Source organism: Eptatretus burgeri, chromosome 1 (genome assembly GCF_056783735.1).
Source record: "Eptatretus burgeri isolate ZD-2024b chromosome 1, Ebu_testis_v1, whole genome shotgun sequence".
NCBI lineage: Eukaryota > Metazoa > Chordata > Myxini > Myxiniformes > Myxinidae > Eptatretus > Eptatretus burgeri.
Genome location: NC_140961.1, coordinates 1,380,029 through 1,403,932, shown reverse-complemented (window position 1 = coordinate 1,403,932; position 23,904 = coordinate 1,380,029). Strand labels below are relative to the sequence as shown.

The 23,904-nt window shown below is 49.5% G+C and overlaps 1 protein-coding gene across 5 annotated transcripts in view; it reads right to left on the bottom strand.

Moving 5' to 3' along the window:
* The window catches only part of LOC147033760 (synaptic vesicular amine transporter-like), a 201,397-nt gene that overhangs the window by 109,696 nt on the left and 67,797 nt on the right, over positions 1–23,904 (bottom strand). The gene's annotated exons all lie outside the window — the stretch shown is intronic.

The following is a 23,904-nucleotide window of genomic DNA, read 5'->3' as shown; positions in this document are numbered from 1 at the left end:
AAGTTGCAGTGGTGAATGACAGAGCAGAACGGGCCGTGGTTCTGGTGAAGGATCTGAATGAAAAGTTAATGGGGAAAGAGGAACAGCTCCAGTTCCTTGTTCAAGTTGTCAATGAACACAGAAAGCAACATCAAGCTTCAAATAAATCAACATTGTTGAGAACACAAAATAACTAATCACTGATCAATGTATGAGCACCAATTTTTCCTTGCCCGTTTGTTAATAAATGCTTGTATCGAAATGTTCCCAGCTCGTTTTCATCTTTTCCTTCATTGATCCAGCATGGTCTGTATCCTTGCCTTTCCGGGATTTAATTTCCCATCGATCGCTCTTCCAGCCGGTATGGCCTTGGCAGTTGTGCTTGGCTGCATCTGATCCGGAAAGGTGACCCAGTTTGGACAAGGTGTACCAAGGACGTGTCCCCTGGTAATTCGGTCAAGTGACTATTTTAGATAACCGGAGAAACAGTAAACGGAGGACCCGAGGTCACGTGGTTGAGTTATTGGCGTTCACGATCGATTAGTGACCCGCGGTGTCACGGAGTTATCCGTGTGCAACGGCCTGCGATTTCAGAGTCTGGTGGGAACCCGAGGTAGATTTCCCCCCTTGTGGTTTTTTCGCCCCGACCCTGGGCCGCAACTATATAAAAAAAAAAAATATATATATATATATATATATATATATATATATGTAAATCAATACAAGCAAATAAATAAATAACTATAAATAAATGTTTATATATTTATATACGTATATTGTTACGGCCACGGGTACTGAGTGCATTTATCTGGGGGTTTACCCCCGTTTCTCCTGGGAAGAGGCAGATCTGGGGCACTGCTCACAATTAACTTTGTGGGAAGGTGGGTTGCTTTACAACCACAAACACCAAACAGTTAACCACTAGTTCCAGTATCCACCGTATAATTTTGCCATTTAACTAGAAGTCACGTGGCTTCCTGAATCGGGAGCGTGCCCTCGGCGATGCACCAATCTTATCTTGATGAGATCTAAGTAGGGCAGCCGAGCGTTAACCGCTGGTGCATGTCGACTATGACAGGTCATTTTGTTTGGTAATTACCTCCCAGTCTATCTAGGTTTGGACAATGCTGGATCAATGGAAAGCAAGGACAAGCACGGACAGGTTGAAACATCAACAAGGAATTTATTAATTAGAAAAATAAATAAACAGAGGAACTTTTTATTTCTTTGTGGTGAAAATAGGTGAATTCAAAGCAATCAAAATAATTTCAAACAAATGGAGAGTTCAACAGATATTGACAGAAAAATAGACAAAGAGCAGATGCTTATCACTATGCCTTACTTTACGATTAAACAAGAGACAAGAGTACGCAGCAGATCATTCAGTGGGGAAAGAAATCCGCTCTCGGCTTACCAAGGAAGATGTTGTCGGACGTCAAATAAAATGTCCCAAAATGTATGAGCATGCCTTCGTCTGCTGCCAGCGCCCTGCCTCACCCTGCACCCACCTGCAAACAGGCTCAGACACCAATCTGCGTCACATCTTCACCTCCAGGAACCAGGGACACCAAGAATCAGGTACAAGCAGAACCAGCAGGATCGGTCCAACTGTCACCCACCATCAGGAGCCACAAGAAGCCGCAACCAACGGACAACTGTAAGGAGCTATGAGGAGCTGCAAGGCGCTGTAAGGAGCTGTAAGAAGCTGTGAGGCACTGATGCACTGTGAGGAGCTATAACCAGCTGTCACCAACGGTCAGAGCTGTAAGGCTGTCACCAACTGTCACCAGCGGTCAGAGCTGGAAGGCTGTCACCAACTGTCACCAGCAGCCAAGGCTGTAAGGCTGCCACCAACTGTCACAAAAACTGTCCGGAAAACGGTCCTCCGGTCCATTTTATAGGCGACCAGTCTGGGCGGAGCCTCAAGCAGACTTCAGCCAAATCCACCTTGCCTATTGGCACATCGTTGCATGTGACCAACTGTCAACCTCACAATCATTCCTTCTTCGTTCAGCCTGACACGAACAAGAGCCAGCCAGGATCCACAGAGCTGTCAAACGGGGCATCAAACGCCAATAGAAAAAGGTGGATGTCAACGTCAGTGAAAGAGGTGGGTGATGAATGTCGATGGAAAAAGGTGGACGTCAACATCGGTGGAAGAGGTGGGGGTCGAACGTCAATGAAAGATAGGTGGTGACGCAAATAATCCACAGCCATATTTGACCGTCAGAATAACTGCTCAGGAAAAGCCCGCGGTGTGCTTCATCAAATGTCCTGTAAGTCCAAAGTGTAAATAAATAGTCCACCTCCAAGCCAATGTGTCCTGATGGAAAGAGGATAGACGAGCCTCCGTTGGGATAACGGCTATCTCGCGCACATGAATGTGTCGTAAAGAGAAAAAGACCATCCCATAATAAAGGGAATCTGTTTATATAGGAATATACATATATATATATATATATATATATATATATATATACATATACATATACATATATACATATACATATACATATACATATATATATATATATATATATACATACATACATATATATATATATATATATATATATATATATATATATATATATATATACATACATATACATATATATATATATATATATATATATATATATATATATATATATATATATATATATATATATATATATATATATATATATATATATATATATACATATATAGTTACGGTTGTAGAAAATCACAGAACACCATTCAGGTTCCCCAGAGGTCAGTTATTTGGGTAAGTGTGTGTTCCAGGTTAAATTTCACCACCAATGTATAACGGGATTTATTCGTGTGCCGGGCTGTGCATCTCTGAGTTAGCCGTTATTCTGTTCTCTCTTTTATTTCAAATAAAGAACAACTCAACAACCTCGTCAATCTCCACAACACAGCGACCCTCCTCGACAAACAAAAACACCACTCCCAGAAAGCCACCCGAAGAAGGAAACAGAAATGACGGTTGGGGCGGGTCCCTCAGAACGGCGTAAACACGGATGACGGTTATTACAACAACCAAAGAGCCAAGCCGATGACTCCTGGAATTTTCCCCCGCGCACCGGGAAGGGAGGGTGAACGCCCCAACGGCGATAAAAAGCCGCGTTCGCTGGCTGAAAAGGCAGTTGAGTGGTTGGAGAGACGCCGAGTCCGCAGTTGAGTTGGTGTGGGGAGCTCGGAGGGAGTTGAGTCAGTGTGGAGAGGTCGCAGTAGAGTCGGGGTGGGGATCTCGGAGTCGGTGGGAGTTGGGAGTGGATAGACGCCACTTTGAGAGCTGGAGAGTTTGGAGTTCGGGCAGTTGGTTCGCCGGCGCGACCAGGAGGCCTGAGTCAAGACCCATTCACTCCTCCAGCGCGTCGTCGGCTAGGCCAGGCCGCAGTGGAGGCCGGACGACCAAGGGAGCCAGTCGGAGGTCAGGAGTCCGGGCACAGACACCGAGGGTCGCCGAACCAGGATCCAGCGAGTCACCACGAGGGTGTCCAGGTAGCTCGCTCGGTCTCTCGGAGCCACTTCGGTCATCCCGGCTCCGATCAATTATAAAGGCTTACGAGCCCAGTTCTTTCTTTCTGGGGTTTTGGATGAAAGTCTGTGGCGCCTTGTCCCTAAGTAGAACTGATTAAGTGCATGATTGTGTACATAACAAATAGACATCGGCTGTAGGTTTTTGCTCGTGTCTTGTCCCCATCCTCCCATTCATTGCATATGTGCATTGAAAATAAATGTCCCCATTTTTGAATGTTAACCTGCTCGTTGTGTCACTTTCTGCCATTGACTGCCATGATGCGTTCGGAATGTTAGCTGGCTGATTATAAGCTGATAAAACGTACATCTGGTCCGACAGGGCTTGGCGATATAAAACCGCTCGGCAATCGCATACGGAACGAGCTGCTTAAGCGGCTCATTTTCGTGCAGGCTCCGTCGAGGTATAAACTCCTGGCATTTCTGTCCGCGCGAATAATTAGGTACATCGACAATTCGGCGATCGACCCTGTAGCACGTGGACAGAAGAGTTGACTGGTTTATGGTGTGTTAAAAACACCCGTAGCTGGGTTTCGGCGTTGATCCGGAAGCTGCGACTAGATTTCCACGTTCGGTGGGCGCGCGCGGCCGCAATTGAGCTAAAGGCGGCCGTCCGCATGCCGGAGTGGCGGAAATCTACAAAAACACACACACACACACACACACACACACACACACACACACACACACACACACACACACACACACACACACACACACACACACACACACACACACACACTGTTAGGCCGGGCTTCGGCTACAAGCACGACCACAAGTTGGAGCAGAAGAGTCGACTCCACTGAACACCCGGAATTCAGATCGTTACCCTCGGATAACTCCGAAGGTACGGGTCCCTTACAGGACCGTGAATTGTCAATAATTCAACCACGTGGTACAGGGTTCGTGCCAAACTTCAAAATACCTCGAGGCCCACGTGGCGAGCTACCGAGGAATTCACACCCTCGATGGAGCTCGAACGGGACGAGCCGTTTCCGTGCTCGACCCGTGTGTAACCCGAGCGGATGGTTACCGAGGTCCTGTCGGTCCAAAGGCACAACTGCAGCAGCAATGGCCTTTTTAATCACCCAACACGCACCGTGCTAAACCAATGAAGGAAAGGACAAGGACGAGCTGAAACATTCAACAATAGGAGTATTTATTACAATGGGTGGGGAAGGAACACATAAAGGGCAGAGTTAAACCGACTATAAAGGATGCAAATAATGTACAGCAAAAGCACTTAACCAGTTGCTAATTAAAGACGGGCCCACAGGACACACACGCATACACAAAAGAAATGGACCTCAATGGTCTTTATTCGGCTCTCCAGCCACGGAGGATAGTTTGGCAGGGAGTCAGGACGGCTGGCTACCTGGCCGCGAGCGCGCGGCTGGACGTCCACCCCCTCCCAGAGCTCCGGTCGCCAGAAGACAGACCAGGGCAGCCAGACCAGCGGCAGCGACGAGATGAGGCCAGACCAGCGTCAACAGATGCGATCCGAGAACCAGACCAGCGCCAGTGAGATGGGACCAGACCAGCGTTGAGCAGACCAGACCAGCGTCGAGAGATGCGATCCGAGAACCAGACTCGCGCCAGCGAGATGGGACCAGACCAGCGTCGAGCAGACCAGAGAACCAGACCACGCGCTCGAGCAGACGGGGCGCAATTATTTGTTCTCCTTTCTTGTGCCTTCTTCCCACACTAACAACAAAATGACCTCCTTTTGGTAAATTTGACTAACCCACTAACTAACATTACACTGACCCCAGGGTCACTTGGGTGGGATTTACTCCTCCCCCCACTCATTCATTCGCACCATGCATTCCCCATTCACTCCACTCACTCACTTGGGCCCGCTGACCCATACTCATTCCTTGTATTTATTTATGTTTTTCAACACTCACATCACTCAACCTATGTTCCCCCAAACTATCTCATGCTCCCTCGTCATCCCTTAAACTGGTGCACGTTCGATTTAACTCTACGTAGCTCAGCTACGTCCCCACGACACATTTCATGTCCGTCCAAGTCTCCCAAAATCCATTTCCCATTCTAAATCTAAATCTATTTCCTCACTAACTAGTCCACGGGCCCCATGGAGGACAGCTCATGCCCCCATGAGGCCGATCTATCCACGCTAAACCCATCCCGCTAACTAGTGCTTCCTTTGCCCAAGCAGGATGCTTTCCACATCTCTGCCGGGCCGTGTACTTGGAGCGAGGCTTTTTTTTTTTTGCACCGCCAAGGCGGCGGTCGACAGCTTGCCCGTTCGTCCCTTCCATCGGGCGATACGTGCAGCCTTGTCGTCGCCCTGCGCATCCCAACAAGCGCTCGCTTTCGAGGGATTCCCAACGCGAGCCAACGTATGTAGCACACCCGCAACTCGCACTGGGAAATCCCCGGTGACGTCACTCCCCCACGGAACCTGCACGGCTTGCCGTGCAGGCCCGCCCGAGCGTGTCGTCACGGGAGCTCGCTCCGCGAACAGAACACGCGGCGTACAGCACGTGGAGCTTCACACACGCGCTAGCATGGGGACCCCTGTTTGCCGAATTCAAACAACGCTCGCCGCCATTTTAGCCATCCACGAGGCCTTGTTGAATCCCACGCTGAGTGTTTCCATGCCGGATTCCTGACACGAAGACACGCGCGTGACGGCCGTTCGCGAAATGCCGAACGGGCCTCGCATGCTACGTCCTGCAAACCCGGCGCGGTTGCCACAATAACTTTATACGGCGCAGAAGGCTCGCCACACATGTCTCCTGTCTGAATCCGTCCGCGTTTCAATACCTCGCATGCACTCACGCATGCCATGACACACCATACGCACGTTTCAACACACCCACACCACTCATACGCTCCACCACACACACACCGAGACAATCATGCTGGGGATGGGAGTCCGCACAAGGGATCCCAAAGCCTCAACTCCCCCCAAACTCTGCATGGACCCGTTCGCATCACCCACCCGCTCAACCTCGTTCGGCCCGACCGGACTCACCTCGTCGCGATCTGCTTCGAGAGATCATATTTTCTCCCTCTGTTCCTTAAGGAGACTATCCTGCTGCTCGCACTGAGTCACAAGAGATTCCCCATGCTCAACCTCATTGTCCCTTTCTAACTCTATGTGTGTGTGCTCTTTATCTTTGTTTCCCCGTATTTCGTTCACCTTTTCCTGTTCTACCTCCCACGTCTCTGGTGTTCCCTCCTTTGTCTCCTGCATCTCCCTTTGTGTCTCCGTGGATTTTTCCGTCGTCTCCTCGCGTTCATTGGTTTCTTCCTTTGTCTCATTTATTTTCTCCGTCTCCGTCACCTCTTGTAATTTTTCCGTCGTCCTCTCGTGTCTCACCCTACACGTTTCGGTCTCCCCAATTATTGTGGTGGCGTCTCTCGTCGTCCCGACCTCACCCGTCTCCATCGCGGGCCGGACACAATTTGTACTCCCTCTGGTCGGACCGGTCGCTCCGCCACGTGGTACCGCCATGATGCCTTTTATGCCTGTCCTCATTTGCCTCTTGCCCCGCCTGAAGACTCAACCCCATTATCTGCATCTCACCCCGCTGCGTTTGCATATCACCCCTCAGTGCCTGCATATTGCGCGTGTTCACCTCCATTTTGGCATCCATTCGTTGCGCATTTGCGTCCATATTGTTTTGCATCGCTTGCATGTTCGCTTTCATTTCTTGCGCATTTTCCTTCATCATTCCCATCAACATTTCCCCCAACCGGTTGATGTTAAACGACCCTGACGAAGCTGAATCGCCTCGGTCGGTCGCGGTTTCGCTGGGGACCGGGAAGAAAATTTGACGGAGGGGGCGCTCTTGCGCCGCCGCACCTATTACGACCTCTGGGTCCGGTTGTGGGTTAATGGTCAACCTGCATGGCTGTGTCCTGGACCATGGATTCGTCTAACACTACATCTCTACCCACCTGTTTCAGCTCATCTTGGCTTGACATGTTGCGTGTTGGGAATAAAATTTAAAACGCTCGTAACTTGGGGGAATGGGGGTTTGCTCCCTACACACCTGGTCCGAATCCCGTGAATGTCGTGGAGTCGGAGGGGTTCGAATCCCACTCCTGACACCAATTTGTTGTGGGCCGGGCTTCGGCTATGAGCACGACCGCTAGTTGGAGCAGCAGAGTCGACTCCACTGAACACCCAGAATTCAGATCGTTACCCTCGGATAACTCCTGGTGTTGGCGCAGTGGTAAGGGCAGTGGCTTGGGACCCAAGAGGTCCTGAGTTCAAGCCCCGTTGGGACACTGAATTAATATGTGTATATATGTGTATATATATATGTGTATATATATATATATATATATATATGTGTATATAATGTGTATGTATATGTATATATATGTATATGTGTGTATATATATATATATATATATATATATATATATATATATATATATATATATATATATATATATATATATATATATATATACCAAGTCGAAAACACCAGGGGGTTGACTCAGCCTGCCATCCTTCCGAGGTCGGCGAAATGAGCACCAGTTGCACTGGGCCCGGTGTATGCCCCGGTTAGAATAGGTGTACCATATCCCTGTGTGTCGTAAGAGGCGACCAGGGTTGCGTCAGGAAGGGCATCCGGCGTAAAAACCTATGCCAAATCATTATGCGGACAACAAAACGAATTTCCATACCGGATCGGTCGAGGCCCGGGTTACCAACGACCGCCACCGGTACCGGTGGTCAGCAGGGTACCAGTGGAAATTGTGCTACTGCTGGGCGAAGGAGGAGAAGGAGACGGGGAAGGCGAGTCCGGAGGCAGTGGGAGAGGGGGAAGGGTAGAAGTGTGGAGGTGAGAGTTGGAACTCTGAATGTTGGGACGATGACTGGCAAAGGGCGAGAGTTGGCTGATATGATGGAGAGAAGAAAGGTGGACATACTGTGTGTACAAGAGACCAAGTGGATGGGGAGTAAGGCGAGGAGCATTGGAGGTGGTTTCAAACTGTTCTACCATGGTGTGGATGGGAGGAGAAATGGTGTCGGGATAATCCTGAAGGAAGATCATGTCAAGAGGGTATTGGAGGTGAGGAGGGTGTCTGACCGAGTGATGAGTGTGAAGTTGGAAATTGAAGGGGTGATGATGAATGTCATCAGTGCATATGCCCCACATATGGGGTGTGAGATGGAGTATAAAGAAGATTTCTGGAGTGAGTTAGATGAAGTGGTGGAGAGTGTATCCAAGGATGAAAGAGTGGTGATTGGAGCAGATTTCAATGGACATGTTGGGGAAGGGAATAAAGAGGATGAGGAGGTGATGGGGAGGTACGGTCTCAACAAGAGAAATGTGGAAGGGCAAATGGTGGTAGAGTTTGCAAAAGAATGGAAATGGCAGTGGTAAACATGTATTTCAAGAAGAAGGAGGAACACAGGGTGACATACAAGAGTGGAGGAAAGTGCACACAGGTGGATTACATCTTAAGTAGGAGATGCAACCTGAAAGAGATTAGTGACTGTAAGGTTGTGGCAGGGGAGAGTGTAGCTCGACAGCATCGATTGGTGGTCTGTAGGATGACTTTAGAGGTGAGGTTGAGGAAGAGAGTGAGGGCTGAACCAAGGACCAGATGGTGGAAGCTGAAGGAGGAAGACTGTTGCGTGAAATTTAGGGAGGAGGTGAGACAGGCGTTGGATGGTGGTAAAGATGGGTGGGACGATTGGGCAACGACAGCAGAAGTTGTGAGGGAGATAGCTAGGAAGGTACTTGGTGTGACATCTGGACAGAGGAAGGAAGATAAGGAGACTTGGTGGTGGAACGAGGAAGTACAGGAAAGTATAAGGAAGAAGGGGTTGGCGAAAAAGAAGTGGGATAGTCAGAGAGATGAAGAAAGTCGGCAGGAGTACAAGGAGTGGCGTCGAAAAGCAAAAAGAGAGGTGGCAAAGGCTAAGGAAAAGGCATATGACGAGCTGTATGAGAAGTTGGATACAACAGAAGGGGAAAAGGATTTATACCGATTGGCAAGACAGAGGGACCGAGCTGGGAAGGATGTGCTGCAGGTTAGGGTGATAAAGGACGCAAATGGGAATGTGCTGACGAGCGAGGAGAGTGTGTTGAGAAGGTGGATGGAGTACTTTGAGGAGCTGATGAATGAAGAAAATGAGAGAGAGAGAAGGTTGGAAGAGGTGGAGATAGTGAATCTGGAAGTGGGGTGGATCAGTAAGGATGAAGTGAGGACTGCTATGAAGAAGATGAAAAGTGGAAAGGCGGTTGGCCCAGATGGTATACCAGTGGAGGCATGGAAGTGCTTAGGAGAGATGGCAGTGCGGTTGTTAACCAGATTGTTTAATAAAGTCTTGGAAAGTGAGAGGATGCCGGAGGAGTGGAGATTAAGTGTACTGGTTCCGATTTTCAAGAACAAGGGTGATGTGCAGAGCTGTGGAAATTACAGAGGGATAAAGTTGTTAAGCCACACCATGAAGTTGTGGGAAAGAGTAGTGGAAGCTCGGTTGAGAGGAGAGGTGATGATCTGTGAGCAGCAATATGGGTTTATGCCAGGAAAGAGCACCACTGATGCGATGTTTGCTTTGAGAATGTTGATGGAGAAGTATAGGGAAGGCCAGAAAGAGTTACATTGTGTGTTTGTGGATTTAGAGAAAGCTTATGATAGGTTGCCAAGAGAGGAGTTGTGGTATTGTATGAGGAAGTCGGGAGTGTTGGAGAAGTATGTGAGGATCGTGCAGGATATGTATGAGGACAGTGTGACAGCGGTGAGGTGTGCGGTAGGAATGTCGGACCGGTTTAAGGTTAAAGTGGGATTGCACCAAGGATCGACTCTGAGCCCTTTCCTGTTTGCAATGGTGATGGACAGGTTGACGGACGAGATCAGACTGGAGTCTCCATGGACCATGATGTTCGCGGATGACATCATGATCTGTAGGGAGAGTAGGGAGCAGGCTGAGGCGAGCCTTGAGAGGTGGAGGTATGCACTGGAGAGAAGGGGAATGTTAGTCAGTAGGAGTAAGACGGAGTACATGTGCGTAAATGAGAGGGAGGGTGGTGGTATGGTGCAGTTGCAAGGAGTTGAGGTGGGGAAGGTGGATTGGTTTAAATACTTGGGATCAACTGTCCAAAGTAATGGAGAGTGTGGGAGAGAAGTGAAAAAGAGAGTGCAGGCAGGATGGAGTGGGTGGAGAAGAGTTGCAGGAGTGATTTGTGACAGAAGGGTAGCTGCAAGAGTGAAGGGGAAAGTATACAAGACGGTAGTGAGACCAGCTATGTTGTATGGTTTGGAGGCGGTGGCGCTAACAAAAAGACAGGAAGCAGAGCTGGAGGTGGCAGAGTTAAAGATGCTGCGATTCTCGTTGGGAGTGACGAGGATGGACAGGATAAGAAATGAGTGTATTAGAGGGACAGCGCAGGTCGGACGGTTTGGAGACAAAGTGAGAGAGGCGAGATTGAGATGGTTTGGACATGTGCACAGGAGGGAAACGGAGTATATCGGGAGAAGGATGTTGAAGATGGAGCCGCCAGGCAGGAGGAGAAGAGGAAGGCCAAAGAAGAGGTTCATGGATGCGGTGAGGGCGGACATGCGGGTGGTTGGAGTGTCAATGGAAGATGTGGAGGATAGAGCGAAATGGAGACAGTTGGTCCGCTGTGGCGACCCCTAACGGGAGCAAGCCGAAAGAGGAAGAAGAAGAAGACCCTCGGATAACTCCGAAGGTACGGGTCCCTTACAGGACCGTGAATCGTCAATAATTCAACCACGTGGTACAGGGTTATTTGCCAAACTTCCAAATACCAAGAGGCCCACATGGCGAGCTGCCGAGGAATTCACACCCTCGACGGAGCTCGAACGGGACGAGCCGTTTCCGTGCTCGACCCGTGCGTAACCCGAGCGGATGGTTACCGAGGTCCTGTTGGTCCAAATGCACAACTACAGCAGCAACTGCCTTTTTAATCACCCAACATGCACCGTGCCAAACCAATGAAGGAAAGGACAAGGACGAGCTGAAACATTCAACAATCAGGGTATTTATTACAAGTAGTACGTGCCCGTACGTACTTGCAAAAAAAACAAACAAACAAACTTTAAAACCGCGTGCCAGAAACAACAACCACACAGGCCGTTCCTTCGCTCTCGTAAACGACGACTGTATTGGGGCATTAACTATAAATGCCCCAAGTTTAACTATAAATGCGCAGAAGAAATCGAGATATTATTAGAATACAGTGTCATCACTATCCGGAAGTCCGTACGTTGTAACCCGTAATGGGGAATGCGGCTGAGGATCTCTTCCCCAACGGCCATGCCTACGCAGCAACGTGTCCTGTCATTGGTTGATAAATAAATGGCCATAACTTGGGAAGCACTTGTCCGATTGATATCAAACCTTGAAAAGGCACATACTCAGGTCCCCAGCAATATACCTGGCAAGTTTCAATTAGATCGGATGAGTGGTTGTCGAGAAACAGTGGTCACACACACACACACACACACACACACACACACACACACACACACACACACACACACACACACACACACACACACACACACACACACACACACACACACACACAGCTGGAATTATAGATAGATAGGTGGGGAAGGAACACAAAGGGCAGAGTTAAACCGACGATAAAGGATTCAAATAATGTACAGCAAAAGCACTTAACCAGTTGCTACTTAAAGACAGGCCCACAGGACACACACATGCACACACAAAAGAAATGGACCTAAATTGTCTTTATTCGGCTCTCCAGCCACGGAGGATAGTTCGGCTGGGAGTCAGGACAGCTGGCTACCTGGCCGCGAGCGCGGGATGGACGTCCACCCCCTCCTGGAGCTTCGGTCGCCAGAAGACGTACCAGGGCAGCCAGACGGAGAACAGCGCCAGCGAAGAGATGAGGCCAGACCAGTGTCAGCGAAGAGTTGAGGCCAGACCAGCGTCGAGCAGACCAGACCAGTGCTGAGAGATGCGATCCGAGAACCAGACCAGCACCAGCAAGATGGGACCAGACCAGAGAACCAGACCACGCGCTCGAGCAGACAGGGCGCAATTATTTGTTTTCCTTTCTTTTCGTCGTCCTTCTCGGGCGCGGTCAGCTCATGAGTGGCCCGCTCTCATTGGGTGGACCGCATGTCGCGGCTCCGCCTTCTTGCAAAGGACCGCCCCGGCTCTGATCCACTCGTCGCCCATTGGCCGCAAAATGACGCATTCTCTCATTTGGCACTAGACCAGAACGAAACGCTTCGTGAAAGCGCGCGTTCAGCACGGACAATTCCTCGAGCAGTGTTGATGTTGGTGTTGGCATAAGTGTAAAAATCCTATCCATAAAATAACTTCGCAGCGCATGTATACGTAATTCCCATGAGACATAGGGGATGGATTCTAACTAGAAACACATACTTATCGAAATAACTAAGCTACGGGGATGGCTGTCTGTGTGTGCACAAGGCTTCCAAATTCGTAACAATATTCACACAATTTATTTATATAAATATGTCGTTAATAATATTTTGACTATTCATATTGTATTTCACTAATTATATTTGGTGTCATTTTAAAATATCTTATTTTATTTATGATCCGTTTGGTGTTACTTAACGTCTGACTCATTTTCATCTATTGACAAGTTCAGTGCTGTGTTAGTAAACGCCTGACTCGTTTTAATCTATTGACAAGTTCAATGCTGTGTGTGGTTGCTCTCACGGTCCTAATGATTTCACCTGTAACTGTCCCACAGAATAGCTTCTTAGGAATATTGCTGTTTAACAAAGGCATTTACAAACAATGTGGAATGTAAAATGATCTCGTTTATCAAATAACTTAGTGTGAAATTTATTATTCTTGATATGGATTTGTAATTTTAAAAAAGAAACTGAAGTGTGAGTTTGCTTTCCCTTTTTCAATTGGAGTTCATTTGGATATATGTATATGTGTGTATATATTATTACGGCTGTGGAAATTCGCAGAACACCATAAAGGTCCTTAGTTCAGTTATTCCGGTAAGTCTGTGTTCAGATAGATTTCCCCACCGTTGTTTAATGGGATTTTTTCGTGTCACAGGGCTGTGATCTTTGAGATAGCCGTTTTTCTTTCACTATCATTATTTTGGGACCACCACCATCAACATCGCTCTCAAACAACCGCTTCAGACCCAGCGGCCTTCCACCACAACAACCACACGTGCCTCTCAACAAACCACGCCATCCTGATCACCTTAACCACAACCCTCATAACCACACCACTGCGTTTCCACCTCGGCACACCGTTGCCAGAGGCCTGGCCTTCGTCGAGGGAAAGCAGGTGGCCCGCGATCCCCCCCTCCCCCGGACGAATGGCATCTCCATGGTGAATTCCACCCGGCGTGTGGAAGAAGACAACTACCGCGGCGGCGCGTGTCCCTAATTTGGCGGGAAAACGCTTCCTCCGAGAAGGTTCCCGCATGCTCTGGAAGATTCCTGCAGGTTCTGGAAGGAGGGCGAGGCGAGAGCGGAGGGGCGGAGTGTGGGTAATAAAAAGGGTGCATGGAGCGTTCGCTCTCTCTCTCTCTCTCTCTCTCTCTCTCTCTCTCTCTCTCTCTCTCTCTCTCTCTCTCTCTCTCTCTCTCTCTCTCTCTCTCTCTCTCTCTCTCTCTCTCTCTCTCTCTCTCTCTCTCTCTCGGGCGTTCGTTCACTCTCTCGGTGGTTGCTGACTCTCTCTCGGGCATTCGTTCTCTCTCTCGGTGGTTGCTGGAGTTGTCGCGGCCGCTGGACGCCATGGAAGGACCTGGGCTGCTTCTGCCGGAGCTGGGTGAAGATCGGGGCTCGTGTCCGAGTGGGGAGCTGGGAGCAGTCAGTCGGCGGAGGTCCGGGCGTCGCGAAAGAGACGCGGGCGGGGAGGCGCAGCTCTGCCAGCGGTGTCGCGCGAACCTGCGCGCTCGTGTGAGGAGAGCCGGAGAGAGCTCGCCGGCCACGCGGAAGGCCCGAGCCCAGGCGCGGTTACGCTAGCTGCCGTGGGGAAGGGACGTCGAGGCTCACACCACAAGGCACCACGAGGGTGCAGGTAACCTGCAACGGTCTCGTGGGACTCGTTCGGTCTGCCAAGTCCCACGCCATAAAGGTCTACGGCCCAGCCCGATCCCATTGCTTTTGATGGGGTCTTTTCCTTTTCTTTGTGTGAATGATGTGGCACCGTGCCATAAGTAAAACTGTGTAAGTGACTGTACATTGATAATTGCTTATAGATGGTTGTAGTGCTTCGCCTTGCCCGTGTCTTTGTCCCCGTCCCGCAGTCTTCGTAAAACAACTGCATGCGTGTTTTGCTTTTGTTGACTGTATATGTGTTTTTGCATACCTGTATGACTGAATGATTGTTTGTATATGTGTGTAGAAATAAATGTGCTTGTGTGAATGTTACCCCGTTCGTCGTGACGTTTTCTCCTTATTGACCTGCCATGTTGTTTCTCGGAATAGTAGTGCGTTTTTAAATAACCGTGAAATGGACGGTTCTTTTTATAACCCCACCGCTAATTACAATCAGTGGGGGAGCTCACCCTCATATACTGAGCATGGACTTGGCCGACAAACAAACTCGGAGTCGCACAATAGCGGCGCGATCGCACCTCAGCGCAACACGGAGCAGTCTGCGATTAATAGCGCAACGAACGACACGACACGAGGCGGGTGCTCCCACCAGCCACTGCTTCAAACCACGTGGTCATGGCAGGCGAGGCAGGCGAACATTGGCAAGCTTCAGGCACAACTGGAGGAAGAATGGACAACAAAGCTAAAAGAGGAAAAACGAAAACACGATTTGGAATTGAGACAACTGAAGGAAGAAGTAAGAGAAGGCATTAAGATAAGAGAAATCCGAGAACAGACGATAAAAAGAAAAGAGAAACGCCTGGAAGAACTAGAGGAATACGGTAAGAAAAAAGGACGAAAGGAGGAAGGAAGAATGCAAAAGAAGTGAGGAGATAAGAGAGGAATTATGGGAAGAAGCGGATAGGAAACGAAAAGAACACGAATCGGAAATTGACCAACTAATCGATGAAAAGAGGAAGAAATACGAAAGAGGTGTGGAGATGAGGAAGAAATTAGGGGAAAAAGCTTCTGAGATTTGGAAACATAAAAGCAGAGAGAGGGAATTACAAAACGAGCTGAGGATGTTGAGAGAGGAAAGAAAGAGAACGGAGAATGAAACGTTAAGGAACCACACTGAACAGATCAAACAGCTGGAAGCCAAGGCCAGATTAAAGAATGAGGAACAAGAAAGACAGTGCAATAGAAAACACAAAGAACAAGCAATGAGACAGGAGAAGGAAATCAGCCAATTGAAGGAAACAACGACATTGCAGAATGAGGAATAAGAGAGACAGTGGAATAAAAAACAAAAAGAGCATGAATTTGAGTGTGAACAACAAAAGGAAAAACAAGGATGGAGACGAGGGGAGTCACAGAGACAACGAAGGAAATAGAAATATTGCCAGAGACACGGGAGATAGATCGAGTCGAGAATGAATTAAATAAAACGGAGGAAACAGACAAAGATCCAGGAAGAAACTAATAAACATGAAGAGCCAACAAAAATAAAATGTATAGAGACGCCGGATAGAAAAAAATAGAGGAGAGACTACACGATAAAGACGGGGTGAAAGACGATCACACACACAGAGGTAGTGGAGGACAATGAGGGGGAGCTCAGGGAATGTGCCGTGACCCGGTGCAAGCAGCCGGATAGCCTCCTTATGGAACGAGGGGAGGGAATATTCCCCCTTGAAGCGGATCTCGACCAGGTGGGTCCATTCGAGATTTGCGAGGAGGGGGCGAGTGCTGTGGAAGAGTACACGCAGGGTTTGGGGGTTATGGAGGCCCCGGTACCCCTTGTGGTGGCGCTAATCCCCAGCGTGAATGTCCCGGTGTGTGTGTTCACGAGTGTGGCGAAATGCGTGCTGCAACGCACGCATAGCGTTGGTGAAAGGCGTTGTATGAAAGAGACTGCGTGTATGAGTAAAATGGTGTGCGAGGTTGCAAGTGGTTGCAAGTGAGCCGAAGTGCGTGCTTCCCAGCCAACCGTGTGTGGATGAAGCACCGTATGCGAGTAGAACCAGGTGTGTGAGTGAAACGGCGCAAGTGTGAGAGAGACCGAGTGTGTGAGGTCGCTGTATGTGAGGGAGATGGCGGTCGGCATGCGGGAACATGCAACCGCGTGCCCGAGTGAGAATGTCATCTCGAGGTGTGTGAGCCTCGTGGCACGTGTGAGTTTGTGCGCGAGAGTGCGACGAAGACGGTGCCTGACGGTGGACAAGGGCCGAGTAGCGGCCGTAGCGATTTTGAACACCGTGCCGGGTTTGCACGGCAGCGCACGCACGTGCTTCGTGCTACGCAGGTGCTACGCACGAGGCTGCCACGTGCGTGAATGCAGGAATGAAACCCAGTCCATAAACGCACGCGGTGGATTAGCCCGGACGGACAGACGGTAGGCTGGATGTGGATTTGGACCGGATGGGTTCTGCACCCGGGCGTGTGTGTGAAGCTCCGACGAGCAGAGCACCGTGTGTTCGCGTGGGGAACCCCTCGAAACGCGAGGCTTGTTTCTAATGTGCAGGGTGACGTCGTGGCTGCATGGTTGGAATCCAGCAAGAGGGGAAATCCCTGCCGGATGGTACCATCCAAGAGGGACGAGGTGCGCGAAGTGCGAACATCTGCCATGACGTCACGGGGAGAAAGCGCAGGTTGCGAGTTGCCGCGCTGGTGCACGCGCAAAAAAAAAAAAGCAGGCCTCACTTCGGGTGAACAGGATTCCCGGGCAAGGGGTGGAAGACCCCCGTCCTGGGCATAGGATATCACTAGTTAGGGGGAAGGGTTGCTGTTAGTTAGACCAGCTTCATGGGGCAAGGAGAAGTCCTCATGGAGCCCGTGGAATGGAATAGTTTGAGGGATTATAGTTCAGGTTGAGGATGGGAAATGGATTTTGATTTGGAGACAAGGACAGACTGTGAGTGTGTAGTGGGGACGTAACTTAGCTACATAGTGCTAAAAGGAACATGCTATATTTTAAGGGACGACGAGGGAGCACGAGATAGATGAGGGATTTAGATGGAAGAATGGCAGTGATCAGCGATGTGTGAGAAATGAAATGGAAAATGTACTTGGTGAGTGAGTGAGGCCAGTGAGCCTAAGTGTATGGAGTGAATGTGGAATGCATGGTGCGATGAGTGATTGGGGGGAGGAGTGATTCCCACCCAAGGGACCCCGGGGTCAGTGTAAAGTGAGTTAGTGGTAAGTCAACTTGACAAAATGGAGGTCATTTTGTTGTTGGTGGGAACGTAGACTCGAAACCCGTTTGGAGGGGTGCAGAAGCCCTGTTGACGGGCTGGGAACGTGGCTGCGAACGGTGAGTATCGCTTAGTGGGTACCCTGGGCACCGGGCTAGTCGGCCGCGGTAGGCCAAGGGTCCAGAGGGGGCCGGGATAGCGTATTGGGCACGCATGGGCCCGCATGATGCGGGGCCTGGGGAGCCATTGGCTACGTGGGCAGTGCATTGGGCACGGGCACCCAGGGAAGGGGCCCGGGGCGCCAGCCTGCCACGTGAGCGTTTCAGGGGAGTCGCCAAGGAGGGCACTCCCCAGTGTTTAGGGAGCTGGTAGGCGCGGAGGCAGTTGTAGTACCCGGGGGTACCATTGTTCGAGAATCGGCAGAGGGTAGTACCTGCCAAGGGAGTCACGCGTCCCAGCCACGAGACCGTGTGAGGGCACGGGAGGCAAATTGGAGGGCATGGCCCAAATTTGGAAGGACACCAACACAGGCGACGGGAATCTTGGTTGTCGGAACCGATAGTTTAAGCGAGAGGCGCTTTTGGAAAGCCCCGAGGTAGTTTAAGTTAATAATGGTTGGGGTAGATAGGAAAGTGTACCCCTCCACACCATCCATCCCTTCGCTCTCGTTGTGGGCCGCTGGACCCACCTTGGATTAGTAGATCGCTAAGATCTGAGGAGGCCATTCTGAGGCTTCGTTGGGCCTTGACACAGGACGCTAGCTCTCCCTTATGCCTCTCCAGGAAGGGAACGTAGGGGTTGGGAGTAGGCTAGGATGACAATAGGTTAGCCGAACAGAGACCATAAAGGGGGTTAGGGAGACAAAATTATAGACGGGAAATAAAAATAAAAATAGAACAAAAAATAAATTGGGGCTAAATTGGATTTTTGACAAATTAAGGGAGTGGGTATGAACAGAGACAGGCACAGGCGATAGGTTGGGAGGGAGACAGTAGGGTAGGTCCGAGCCCACCTTCCGAGTGGCCAGCACCACCGCACTCCCTCCACGAACCTCATTACTGCAAGGCCTGTGCTGGTCATTCATCTGCCGGCTGTTTTTTTTAATGCAAGGCCTGTGCCGGTCGGATCTGCCAGCTGTTTTTTTACTACAACGCCTGTGCCGGTCATTCATCTGCCGGCTGTTTACTACAAGGCCTGTGCCGGTCAGCTTCACCACCGGCCCGTTTTGCTGCAACGGCCTTGTTTTGCCTTGCCATGCCTTACCTGCCTACCTTTGCCTTGACCCCATGCCTGCTTGCCTTGTTTGCAATTGCCCCGCCCCCCCGCCCCCCCTCCATTCATTACCATGTGCACCAGGATCATCGCACGTGTCGCAGGGACTGTCCTGTAAGCAGCCGCACACGGGACTGCACTGGCAGCCCGTGCACCGCTTGTGTTCACTGCGCTGATTTCAGGGGGGAGGCCTAGGACTGCGTGTGAGCAGCCAGCCACATTCGCTGTCACCCGCATTGGTTCATGAGTCAGAGACTGCGTGTGAGTAGCCTGGCTCCCTGTTTCTTTTCCTGCAGAGTCCATCAGTCCTGGGCCATGGTTTAGTGTAAAATTATAAGGTTAAGGGATAAGTTAAGGGTAAAATTGTGCATGAGTTGCGCCCCCTGCATGTTTGTCATAGCGCCGGCAATTTATTTAAGTCGTCTGTATGACTGGGTTTGTTTAGTTAGTTACTCAGCCCGTAGGGTATTTATTTTTGAGACACGGATACACAAAATGTCGCACTCAGGGATCCAAAGATAAAACGTACTAGGGGAAACTTACACATGATGGCACACAAAAATTCGACGAATCGGGACGAGTCTGTAAAAAGGGGAGGGGGTAGTGTTACGGCTGTGGAAATTCGCAGAACACCATAAAGGTCCTTAGTTCAGTTATTCCGGTAAGTCTGTGTTCAGTTAGATATCCCCACCGTTGTTTCATGGGATTTTTTCGTGTCACAGGGCTGTGATTTTTGAGATAGCCGTTTTTCTTTCACTATCGTTATTTTGGGACCACCACCACCAACATTGCTCTCAAACAACCGCTTAAGACCCACCGTCCTTCCTCCACCACAACCACACGCGCCTCTCAACAAACCACGCCATCCTGATCACCTTAACCACAACCCTCATAACCACACCACCGCGTTTCCACCTCGGCACACCGTTGCCAGAGGCCTGGCCTTCGTCGAGGGAAAGCAGGCGGCCCCTGTTCCCCCCCCTCCCCCGGACAAATGGCGTCTCCACGGTGAATTCCACCCGGTATGTGGAAGAAGACAACTACCGCGGCAGCGCGCGTCCCTAATTTGGCGGGAAAACGCTTCCTCCGAGAAGGTTCCCACATGTTCTGGAAGATTCCCGCAGGTTCTGGAAGTAGGGCGGGGCGAGAGCGGAGGGGCGGAGCGTGGGTAATAAAAAGGGTGCACGGAGCGTTCGTTCTCTCTCTCGGGTGTTCGTTCTCTCTCTCGGTGGTTGCTGGCTGTCTCTCGGGCGTTCATTCTCTCTCTCGGTGGTTGCTGGAGTTGTCACGGCCGCTGGATGCCGTGGAAGGACCTGGGCTGCTTCTGCCGGAGCTGGGTGAAGATTGGGGCTCATGTCCGAGTGGGGGAGCTGGGAGCAGCCAGTCGGCGGAGGTCCGGGCATCGCGAAAGAGACGCGGGCGGGGAGGCGCAGCTCTGCCAGCGGTGTCGCGCGAACCTGCGCGCTCGTGTGAGGAGAGCCGGAGAGAGCTCGCCGGCCACGCGGAAGGCCCGAGCTCAGGCGCGGCTACGCTAGCTGCCGTGGGGAAGGGACGTCGAGGCTCACACCACAAGGCACCACGAGGGTGCAGGTAACCTGCAACAGTCTCGTGGGACTCGTTCGGTCTGCCAAGTCCCACGCCATAAAGGTCTATGGGCCCAGCCTGACCCCATTGCCTTTGACAGAGTCTTTTCCTTTTCTTTGTGTGAATGATGTGGCACCGTGCCATAAGTAAAACTGTGTAAGTGACTGTACATTGATAATTGCTTATAGATGGTTGTAGTGTTTTGCCTTGCCCGTGTCTTTGTCCCCGTCCCGCAGTCTTCGTAAAACAACTGCATGCGTGCTTTGCTTTTGTTGAATGTATACGTGTTTTTGCATACCTGTATGACTGCATGATTGTTTGCATATGCGTGTAGAAGTAAATGTGCTTGTGTGAATGTTATCCCGTTCGTCGTGTCGTTTTCTCCTTATTGAACTGCCATGTTGTTTCTCGGAATAGTAGTGGGTTTTAAATAACTGTTAAATAGAGTCGGGTCCGGCGAGGTCTGGCGATAATGCCCGCTCGGTTATCCCAGAACGGAATGGACCACTTAAGCGGTCCGTGTCCAAGCAGGCCTCCGCCGAGGTACGGTTCCTCGGTAAGTTACCTGCGCGAGTACTTAGGTATATCGATATTCGGCGATTGACTCTATTTCGCGTGGGTAGAATACGGACTGGACCGTGGTGGGTGGTTAAGGACCCAGCCGTGACTGGTTTCTGGCGTTGTTCCAGAAAGTCACGACTGAATTGCTCGTTCGGTGGGCGAACCGGCCGCTATTAGTGAACGCGGTCGTTCGCACGCCGGGCGGGGGTAGATTCGTAACAATATATATATATATATATATATATATATATATATATATATATATATATATATATATATATATATATATATGTATATATATATATATGTATATATATATATATATATATATATATATATATATATATATATGTATATATATATATATATGTATATATATATATATATATATATATATATATATATATATATATATATATATATATATATATATATATTGTTACGGTTGTGGAAATTCGCATTACACCATAAAGAGTCCTCAGGTGAGATATCTCGATAAGTCCATGTGTTGTTAGCCCACACCCGTTGTACAGAGGGAATTTATGTGATCCATTCAGGCTGCGATCCTTCAGTTATTCATTTTTCTTTCTCTATTATTAATTTGAACAAGAACAAAACAAAGCACCAACGACGCTTGTGGGTTTTTCCCACCATTTTCCCCGCGCTGGTGTGAAGGAAGGGGGGAGGGCAGCTCGCCGCCGATTGGTGGATGAACAGCGTGAGGCGGTTGGGGTGAGGGAACGCCCCTTTTCGGGAAGCTTCTCAAAGGAAGGTGGAGCCAAAAACGGGGCGGGGCGAAGGGCGGAGCCGGCCCCTACAAAAGGGACGAACGAGTTGGTCTTCAGTTGGGTTGGTTTGGAGTTCAGTTTTGGTTGGTTCGGAGTTGGTTTGAGTTCGGAGTGAGCCTTCTGGTTCTTCACGAGCTCGTTGTTCCTGCCCTGTTCTGCGATCCTCGCGCGAGCCCTGGGACCCCGTGCGCGAGCGCGGGAAGTAGCGCCGAACGAGCCCGTCCTTTCCCCCAAAAACCCCGTCCGAGCTGTCAGCCGGACGATGTGAGCTACGCGCGGGACGAGCTCGGTGCGCCACGCCAGGAGGAGACAAGGGAGGGACTCGAGGCTGCGGTCCCCCAAGGCTGGACGACGCACCCAGGGAAGTCGCGACTTCCTTTTCTTTTGGGGTTTTGTGTAAATGTCTGTGGGTGGCGCCAGGCCGTGAAGTAGAAACTGTGTAAGTGTTGCCGTGTGTAAATAATTCCCTTTTATTCGGTTTTAACTCTCTTTGCTTTTGTTGCATCTTGACTGTATGGCTGTATATACGTGCTTACTTTGTGTCTGTATGTGTGAATAAAGTGCTGCTTGTGAAGTGTTTTCCCATTTCGCTTCGTCTTTTCCTTTAATTGAATCTCCATCTTGCATCACGTAAGGGATTGATGGTGGGTTTAAAACCCCCAGTAATTAATCGGAACTGTCAAGGCCGACGATAACTCCGCTCGGTTATCCCTGTAATACGGAACGAACCGCTTGAGCGGTTTGTGTCCGGAGTCGGCCTGTGGTGTGGTACGATCGCCCGGTCGACCACTCGTGCAGGTACTTAGGTAGGTCGAATTTGGCGAGCAACCCTATCCTGCGCGGCTGGGCAATTGGCACGATCGTGGTGAGGTTAAACCCCCACCTGTGACTGGCTCCGGGCGGTAGTTCCCGGAGGGTCACGACTGAATTGTCCGTTCCGGTGGGTGAGGCGGCCGCCATTCGAGTCAAGCGGCCGATCGCGGGTTCGCAACAATATTTATAAGCATGAAGCTGATCAAATACATAGTTAATTGATAGTAAATCATCAATGAATCTAAAGATGTTTCCACATCTTCATGCAGTTGTTGGTTCATTCCTGCACATGTTCTTGACCCAGACTCGTACATGTGCAGGAATAAATCTGCAAAGAAAGGGGTCGGATCTGAACCCATGGGTATCCCCAATGTCTGCTGGAGTATGTTGTCCCCAAGTGTAAAGAAACTGTTCTTTAAGAGAAATCAAATACTTTAAGTTTATTTTTTGAAAAACTACATGAATATTGATTTTCCTTCACAGACCAGTTTGATCTTTTTGATCGACTTTAATGTATACTTTATTACCTCCTGTAAATGTTTCATCTACCGCTCTGATCAATGTGATTATGAGCTTGTCATTTGGAATGTTTGTGGATAATGTGGAAGAAAAAAAAATCACAAGTTGATCGACATTTAGCCTTACCCTTGTTACCTCCTCCACCGAAGATGAAGGGGTGATGTTTTCTCCCCTCTGGCTGTTTGTTACTTGCAAAATCGAAGATTTTTCAAGTATATTGGGCAGTCGATTTTGTTATTCTGTCGTTGTCTGTTTGTTTGTCGCCTACAGGTCACAATTTTAAACCGATCTTCACGAAACTTCACCACATGGTAGAGTTTGTCATGAGGAAGAAGCCGATTGTTTTTGAGGTCAACGTAGGTCAAAGGTTAACAACCTCGGTGAGATTTCTAAAATCCTCAATTTTCATCCGATTGATTTGAAATTTGAAGAGGATTTGCATATCATGTCACTGGATTCAACCACCTATTATTTTCGAGGTCAATATAGACCAAAAGGTAACATAGGCCGAATTTCTAAAATTGTGAATTTTCATCCGATTCACTTGAAATTTGAAGAGTTCCATATTTGGCCATTGAATTCAACCTCCAATTATTTTTGAGGTCAAA